The following is a 10000-nucleotide window of genomic DNA, read 5'->3' as shown; positions in this document are numbered from 1 at the left end:
AGGAAAAATCTCAAAATCTCAAAACCCTGCATTTGCACATCACGAGAGAAAAAAAAATCACTCAGGTGTATCTCAGTGGTTTGTATTGTGTATAAAGTTGCGGTGTTGTTTTGTATATTTTGTGAATAGAAATAGTAGAAGTGGTAGTAGTAGTAGTAGAAGTAGTGGTAGCAGTAGTAGTAGAAGTAGTGGTAGCAGTAGTTGTAGAAGTAGTAGTGGTTGTGTTTAGTAGTAGTAGTAGAAATAGTAGAAGTGGTAGTAGTAGTAGAAGTAGTAGTAGAATGATAATGATGATATTAATAACAACACCAAATAACCGGTGTTGTGTGAGACATCTTTGCATTCATCCCTTGACTCTGCTTCGGTCTTGGTGTTGACAGGAAGGTGGTGTTGCTTTTGCGGTATTCAAGTTTGGCTTTGCAGGCAGTATACGCCATAGAGAGGGAGAGAGAGAGAGAGAGAGATAGAGAGAGAGAGAAAGAAAGAACAACAGAGAGAGAGAAAGAGAGATAAAGAGAGATAAAGAGAGAGAGGGGGGGGGGGAGGTGCATACATATGCTCGAACGGTGTTGATATATGTGGTGCTGAAACACAAGATAAGTAGATAAGTTAATCGGCATAGATAGGAAGAGAGAGAGAGAAAGGGAGATAGATAGAGAGAGAGAGAAAGGGAGAGAGAGGGGGGGAAGGGAGAGAGAGGGGGAGACTGACAGGCAAAGAGATAGAAATAGAAAGGAGAAAGAAAGAGAGGGAGAAAGAGACGAATAGTAAAACTTTGATACCAAAAATCCGCCAGAAAACAAAAAACAAGAACATAATAACGACACAAACAAATACTTTCTACCATAATCATTTTAAATTCCACAAAGAAATTAAACTATTCCCATAGCGATTGTGTGAAGCTATTAATCTTCAGTCTCGGAAAATTATTGCAGAATTTATTAAGGAAAAGCCGAAAGTAATTGATTCACGCCCAAACCGAGGTAAATTACATGTTGATTGTCCTGGTCTTGCTTCAGTAAACGGTGGAAAGATGGCGTGTACATACCGCAGAGTTTTTCATTTTTGTTTTGTTTAATAACCATAAATTTACCTGTTGTAGAATGTGGTGAAGATTTTTTTTATGGCTTTGTACCGTTTATTTCTTTATTTCTCTCTCTCTCTGTTCTCTTCTCTTTTCGTTTCTCTTTTTTCCTCTCTCTCTCTCTCTCTCTCTCTCTCGCTCTCGCTCTCGCTTTCTCTCTCTCTCGCTCTCTCTCTCTCTCTCTCTCTCTCTCTCTCTCTCTCTCTCTCTCTCTCTCTCTCTCTCTCTCTCTCTCTCTCTCTCTCTCTCTCTCTCTCTCTCTCTCTCTCTCTGTGTGTGTGTGTGTGTGTGTGTGTGTGTGTGTGTGTGTGTGTGTGTGTGTGTGTGTGTGTGTCTGTCTCTCTTTCTCTCTCTCGTTCTCTCTCTCTCTCTCTCTCTCTCTCTCTCTCTCTCTCTCTCACTCTCTCTCTCTCTTTCTCTCTCTCTCTCTCTCTCTCTCTCTCTCTCTCTCTCTCTCTCTCTCTCTCTCTCTCTCTCTCTCTCTCTCTCTCTCTCTGTCTTTCTCCTAGGTAGGTAAGGAGGAGGTAGGTAAGGAGGAGGGATGGAGGGGCATAGGGGGAGGTAGGGTGAGAGGAGGGAGGTAGGGTGGGAGGAGGGAGGAGGGAGAAAGATGGAGGGAACGTAGAGTGGGAGGGGAAAGGTGGATATAGGGTGGGGGGTGAATGGGGGAGGGGGGGAGGGAGAGAGGGATAAAGGGGTTGCCGATATGTCTTTTGTGAGGAGTGTTCGGCAAACAGTCACCTCGGAATTTTATAGGTGGTGGAGTGAGGTAGCCGGTGATGGTGTGGGAGTGGGCGTGAGACGGGTGGTAAACGGGAGGGGAGGGGGGGTGTAAATGCATTTGGGTGGTGGAGAGTGGGCGTGTAGGAGCCAGGAAGGAAAGGGGGTGGGGAAATGGGTAAGAATTGGGCAAGGAGAAGGTGGGGAAGACGAAGGACAAGGATAAATGACAAATGATTGACGCTTTGAAATTTACCTGGAAGTTTTATTTTTATCTTTAGCATAATTAATCTTCATTCTCTCAGTGTGGATATTGCACGTGTCTGATATATGGAACACACATACACATGATATACATAGTATGATATTCACGTGCAGAATGATATACACTGTGATAGATAGGTAGATAGATAGACAGATAGATAGATAGAGGGAGAAATGGATAAACAGATCAATATGTGAATAGATAAAAAATATACAGATAGAAAGACAGAAAGATTGTAATAAAGAGATATAAAGAAGACGAATAAATAGAGCAAGCAATAGAAAATTAAAAAATCGAAATTCAAAATTAGACAGAAAGACAAAACCAAAACAATAAAAGAAAAAGTCGAAGAAGTCAAGAAGAATAAAGGAAGATAAAGCAAAATATCCCGGACTACAGATGCATTAATGAGGATGAGAGGGGAGAGGGGAGAGGGGAGAGGGGAGCCAAAGGAGGAAGACGAATGAGGATGGATAAAGCGAGATAAATGAGACAAGAAAAAGTGGATGGAGGAGCCTGGATGATTATTAGGGTGAGAGTAAGAGGGAAGAGAATAATCAGTGATAAAGATGCCGAAGATGAAAGGATAATAGCAGTGAGATCATAATAACAATAATGATAAAGAGGATGACGATGATGGTAATAAGAATACTGGTGGTAGCGGTGGTTGTAGTAGTAGTAGAAGAAGAAGAAGTAGAAGTAGAAGTTGTAGTAGTAGTAGAAGTAATAGTAGTAGCAGTATTAGTAGTAATAGTAGTAGTAGTAGGAGTAGAAATAGTAGTAGGAGTAGTAGTAGAAGTCGTAGTGGTAGTTGTAGTAGTAGTAAAAGTAATAGTACTAGTAGTAGTAGTATTAGAAGTATTAGTAGAAGTAGTAGAAATAGTAGTAGTAATAGTAATAGTAGTAGTAGTAGTAGTAGTCGTAATAATGGAAACAGTATTGCCAAAATGGTAAATTTCTACCTTAGTAATCAAGTGGATGGAAACAATTAACCATAAAGGAAACGCAGGAAGTAAAACAACGAAGATCACAACAGAAAAGTACAATAAACAACCCCGAAGGAAAACATGTCGAGGTTGAAGAATTTCATTAAACCAGAAAAAAAACATTTAAAAGGAAAAGCAGTTGTCAATTAATGACCAGAATATATGGGTAGTAGAAGTAGTAGTAATAGTAGTAGAAGTAGTAGCAGTAGTAGTAGCAGTAGTAGAAATAGTAGAAATGGTAATAGTAGTAGTAGTAGTAGTAGAAATAGTAGAAGTAGTAGTAGAAGTAGAAATAGTAATAGTGATGGAAATAGTAGTAGTGGTAGTGCCGGTAAAGAAAAATAAAAATCTTTTCGGAACTGAAACGACCTAAAAGTAGATAAACAAATACCAACTTATCATAGACAAAATGAAACTGCAGGATTGTAAAACCGGGGAACCCAAAAAGCCGTATGACCTGGCCCCACACCCGAGGATTTTGGAAAGCGATATCATGAAATTTATTAATATAATAATTCTGATAACAATGAAGATAATTATTTAAATCTAAGAATATTAAAAGTAATGATTATGATCATGACAATAATGATATTGATGATTAAGATGATGATGATGATAATAGTGATAATAACATTAATATAATAATTATGATAACAATGAAGATAATTATTTAAATCTAAGAATATTAAAAGTGATGATTATGATCATGACAATAATGATATTGATGATTAAGATGATGATGATAATAGTAATAATAAATAGACAATACCATGAAGAACTGGATAATGGAGCTAACATCAGCGTAAATTGGAGAAAAAAATGGACAGCAGGAGGTGAGTCTTTCAGGGCGACAATCTATCCCCACTGATATCTGTAGCATGAATGATATAACTAAACGTGCAAAATGCAATGACAGAATATTTGGTCAAAACATCTGTCGTTTATATTTGGGCTGAGACTCTCTGAGATAAGCGAAAGGGAGGTGGAAGGTTTGCTCAAGACATTGTACTTATAAATAAAGATATAGGGATGGAATTCGAGATAAATAAATGTCGATGTACCAGAGACTATATAAGAATTAGATACACTTGTGATCAGCGTATGAATTAGATTCAAAAAGCAGCATTATCAGGAACAGCAGGATTTGTGAGGAAAGTGCTAGACACCTAAACATGAACATGACCTTAAAATTTCTCTTTATTTGTGGCCTTGACCCCCATGGAGAAGGCTAGTGCTTTGGCTCCACAAGGACTAAGCCACCAAGGGGTCAATTATAACCCCTGTGGAATTCCAACTGATTTCCCTTTTCCTTGAATTCAGGGATAATGTTTTGTTATTAATGCTGTTAATATTGATACTGTTATTGTTGTTATTGACATTACGATTATTATAGTTTTATGAAGATGATAGTAGCAATAAAAGATAAAAAGCAGGTCAGCAGTTTAGAAAGGTATATTTAGCAATAGACTCCTTAGTGATTATACACAAAATTAATAAACTATAACAAAATTGGACATGGTTTGTATGTCTAATTATCTTGACACAAAGGATTAAGATGGAATCAATATCAAATCCGAAGCGTTATTACATTATAACAAAAGCAAATATAGATATGATTATTGTTATGCAAAATTAGAAGAGATTAAAAGAAAGAAGGGAGATATAGCAACAGATAAGATTAAACATTAAAGATATTCAGAGAAAGAGCTAAAAGACGGAATTAAGATGTGAATAAGAAGAATATATATGTGTGTGTGTGTGTGTGTGTGTGTGTGTGTATGAACGACGTAACATTTAGATTAAGAGGCAGAATATTATCAAAACAAAAACCGAACAAAAAACAAAGCAATCCGACATAAAATCTCACGAACACAAATCCCAAACATAGATTAAGAGGTAAAACATTATCAAAACAAAAACCGAACAAAAATCAAAGCAGTCCGAACACAAATCACAAACAGCAGACGAATAGAAAAATTAAATAGAAAAAATATATTCTCATAAGACTTCAGCGCAATCCAACGTTACACCATAAGCCAAAAACGATTAAGGACAAACACGTTTAAGAGGATTTAATAAATCCGCTCAGATCCTGATTTAAGCTGCTTGTAGAAGTGGAAAGCATAACGCATAAGGATTAAAGGCAGAAATTCCACTGATCATGAGAAGAGGCAACAAATTAACTTATTTCCATTCATATTGATGATAATAGAGGAGTAAATGTATTTAGGATAAGGATGATAATGAAAATGATATTGATGATAATGGTAATAATGATTATCTGAATGATAAAAGAATAGGAAAATGATAATTGTAATAATGATGATGATGATATTAAAAACAATAATCATTATATAAGAATTACAGATAATAATGGTAATAGTGATAATCATAGAAAATTATAAGAATAATGGTAACATTAATATAATGATTATGATAACAATGAAGATAATTATTTAAATCAAGAATATTAAAAGTAATGATTATGATCATGACAATAATGATATTGATGATTAAGATTATGATGATAATAACAGTAATAATAATAACGATGATGATGCTGATAATAGTAATAATGATGATAACAAAAACAATATTAATAATAACAGTAATTATGATAGTGATGACAATGATAATGATACTAACAACAACAACAATGATAATGATAATAATTATAGTAATTCTAGTAATGATAGAAATAATAGAAATGATAATGATGATAATAATGATAATAATAATGTTACTGATAATGATGATAATAATGATAGTAGTAATAATGAGGATAATGATAATGATAATAGTAACATAGATATTAATAGTAATGATGATGATGGTAACAATGATAATCATAGTAATACAGATAATGATACTGATAATGATGATAATGGAAATGATAAAAATGATAATGATAATAATGATAATGATAATAATGATAATAATAACAGTACTTATGGTAAGAATACTAGTACTTATTATGATAATTGTAATAATGGTGATATTCATCAAACTAATGGTAATACTAATGGTAATGATGAGTATAATGATGGTGATAACAGAAAGAATATTAATAGTAATTATAAGGGTAGTAATAGCAATGAAAATAATATTAACAATAATGAGAATAGTATTGATAACAATGATAGTGATAAAGATGATAATAATGATGATAAAAATGATAAAGATAATCATGATGATGATAGTGGTGATGGGGATGATGACGATGATGATAATGATACCGCTTTACGAAGAATAGGAAAAAGATCATGAAAATGATAACAGTATTAATATTAGTGATAGCAATAATGATAATAATAATAATCATAATAATAGAAATCGTAATAATAACAACAATAATAAAAAATAATAGTGATAATCATAATAGAAACAATAATAATAATCATAATCATAATAATGATAATAACAACAACAACAACAACAATGATAATATCTAACCTTAAACTAACATATCAATATATATCGCAAGCCCCCCCCCCAAAAAAAAGATAGATTAGCTTTCTAATAATAATAATGATAATAATAATAATAATAAAGAAGAAGAAAAAGAAGAAGAGAGAGAGGAGGAGGAAGAAGAAGAAGAAGAAGAAGAAGAAGAAAAGGACGAAGAAGAAAAAAGATGATGATGATGATGATGATTAAGGAGAAGAAGAAGAAGAAAACAAAAAAAAAAATCGAACCAAATCCAAAACAGCAACCAAATACTCCCCACCCCCTCCCTTCCCCCTCCCTCCCTCCCTCCCTCCCTCCCTCCCTCCCTCCCTCCCTCCCTCCCTCCCTCCCTCCCTCCCTCCCTCCCTCCCTCCCTCCCTCCCCTCAGAGCATACCCCACCCAAGCTTAGGTCATCATAGAGTGACCTATCATTACCAGAGCCATACCTTTTGACCTCCTCAGGGAAGCCGTGGGATTGGTCTGTTCCTCGGAGCTTATGAACCTATTCTGTGCTAATTGGCTGATGAAGAAAGGATCGCCTATCATTATTATTTTCATTATCATCATTACTATTATTATTATTTTAATTATTATTATTTTACTATTATCATTATCGTTGTCCTCACTATTTCTATTATTATCATTATTATTATCATTGTTATTATTATCATTATCATCTCCATTATTTTTATCATTACTGAAATTACTATCATTATTATCATTATCATTATCATTATCATTGCTAACAATTGGCTGGTGAATCACCTATCATTATTATTATCATTATCATCATCATTACTATTATTATTATTTTGATTATTATTATTTTACTATTATCGTTATCGTTGTCCTCACTATTTCTATTATTAATATTATTATCTTTCTATTATTTCTATCATTACTGAAATTACTATCATTATTGTTATTGTCATTGTTGTTGTTATCATCATCATTATCATTGTTGTTGTTATCATTTCCATTATCATTATTGTTGTTCTTATCATCATCATTATCATTGTTGTTGTTGTTATCATTATCATTGTTGTTCTTGTTATCACCATTATCACTTGTTGTTGTCATTTCCATTATCATTGTTGTTGTTATTTTCATTATCATTGTTGTTATTGTTATTATCATTATCGTTTTCATTATTGTTGTTCTTATCATTATTATTACTAACAACTGGTTGATGAAGGTAATAGTGGTGGTGGTGACGTAGAATTACTAATGTTTATTTACATTGTTGGTGGTGGTTGTAGCATTTTTTTCTTGAAAGGATAGTAATTTTGTTGGTGGTGTTGTATTTTATTATATTTGGTGGTGATCGACATGGTAGGTGTAGTATTTCTATTGTATTTGGTGTTCGTGGTTGTGGTAATTTCGTATTTCTGTTGTAGTATTTTTTATGGGTGTTCTTGTTGTCCTTGTTGGTGGTGTGCTGGTTGTAGTATTCCTGTTGGTGTTGTTACATTTTTTCTTTTTTTTTTTGTGGTGATGGTGTTGATATTTGTTGCTTTTGTTAGTGGTGATGGCGATGTTGGCGGTGTCGTATTTTGTTGTTGGAGATAATATTGGTGGTTGTAGTATATATATATACATATATATATATATATATATATATATATATATATATATATATATATATATATATATATATATATACATATATATATATATATATATATTTTTTTTTTTTTTTTTTTTTTTTTTTTTTCTTTTTTTACTTTTTTTTTCTTCTTTTTGTGGTGGTGTGCATTTTTGGTTGCTGATTGCAGTGGTGTTTGAAGTAATTTTAGATTGCTTTTGCTGTTAGTAACTGCCCTGTTGGAGGAGGTGTCAGTAGCATTATGGTAAGTTATTATTACGATATACAAAATAAATTGATAGATGATAACTAATAAAATAATAAAAAACTAATTTGCGTTCCTTTTATCATAAAATGTTAACCAACTCTCATATTTTCATTATTTTCGGAGACGGATATTTTATCTATTTATTTATCTATCTATCTATCTATCTATCTATCTATCTATCTATCTATCTATCTATTTATTTATTTATTTATCTATTTTTTCATTTATCTATTCATTTTTTATTCATTTATTTATTTATCTATTTATTTATCTATTTATTTATTTATTTATTCAACAGGTAGAACATATAACAAGTAAAGATATGTAAAGAACATGCAAGAATGGGAAAGACGAGAGAAAAAGGGTTAGGAAAAGAGTTTAAGGTCAGCTGGGAACAAATAGTATAAATTCTTTCCTCGGAAAAAAAAAGAAAAAAAAGAACGAAGAACGTGACGAGGAATCCGCACACGCAAACGCACATACATACAGACACACACTAACCAAAAGGACGAAGGAACATGACAAACAGTTTACGTAAGAATAGACACAAGCGAAAACGGGAATATGTTGCAGAGTACTGAGCAATGTTGACATCAAATAAAATGCGTTTCTGTGACATTGGAACGGCTACGTAATCAACATATTTTCGGTGCTGAGTTTACAGCGAATTTTTGGTGTTCGTGGTTGTGGTAATTTCGTATTTCTGTTGTAGTAATTTTTTATGGGTGTTCTTGTTGTCCTTGTTGGTGGTGTGCTGGTTGTAGTATTCCTGTTGGTGATGTTACAATTTTTTTTTCTTTTTCTTTTTTGTGTTGGTGATGGTGTTGATATGTTTTGTTGATTTTGTTAGTGGTGATGGCGATGTTGGCGGTGTCGTATTTTGTTGTTGGGGATAATATTGGTGGTTGTAGTATATATATATTTCTTTTCTTCTTTTTTTTTTTTCTTCTTTTTGTGGTGGTGAGCATTTTTGGTTGCAATCAACAGTGAGATATATCGTTTATTGCGAATTTTCACTGGTATGAAAGCATAATGATGGTGCAACAGCAATGGCATGACATTCTAGAGCAACGAAGGGAGACCAAATAAACAAAGGTTATTTGTGCATTTGTGCTTTACGACAATATACGGGATTTTCTTTATGTAAATTATTTTAATCTGGTATTTATGCATATATATATATATATATATATATATATATATATATATATATATATATATATATATATATATATATATACGTATATATATATATATATATATATATATATATATATATATATGTATATATATATATATATATATATATATATATGTATATATATATATATATATATATATATATATATATATATATATGTATATGTATATATATATATATATATATATATATATATATATATATATATATATATATGTATATATATATATATATATATATATATATATATATATATATATACATATATATATATATACATATATATATATATATATATATATGTATATATATATATATATATATATACATTTTCTTTTCTTCTTTTCTTTTCTTTTCTTTTCTTTTCTTTTCTTTTCTTTTCTTTTCTTTTCTTTTCTTTTCTTTTCTTTTCTTTTCATCTTTTTTCTTTTCTTTTCTTTTCT

This window comes from Penaeus vannamei, chromosome 21 (assembly GCF_042767895.1).
Source record: "Penaeus vannamei isolate JL-2024 chromosome 21, ASM4276789v1, whole genome shotgun sequence".
Taxonomy (NCBI): domain Eukaryota; kingdom Metazoa; phylum Arthropoda; class Malacostraca; order Decapoda; family Penaeidae; genus Penaeus; species Penaeus vannamei.
The sequence above is the reverse complement of the archived record's forward strand: the minus strand, read 5'-3'. Positions refer to the sequence as shown.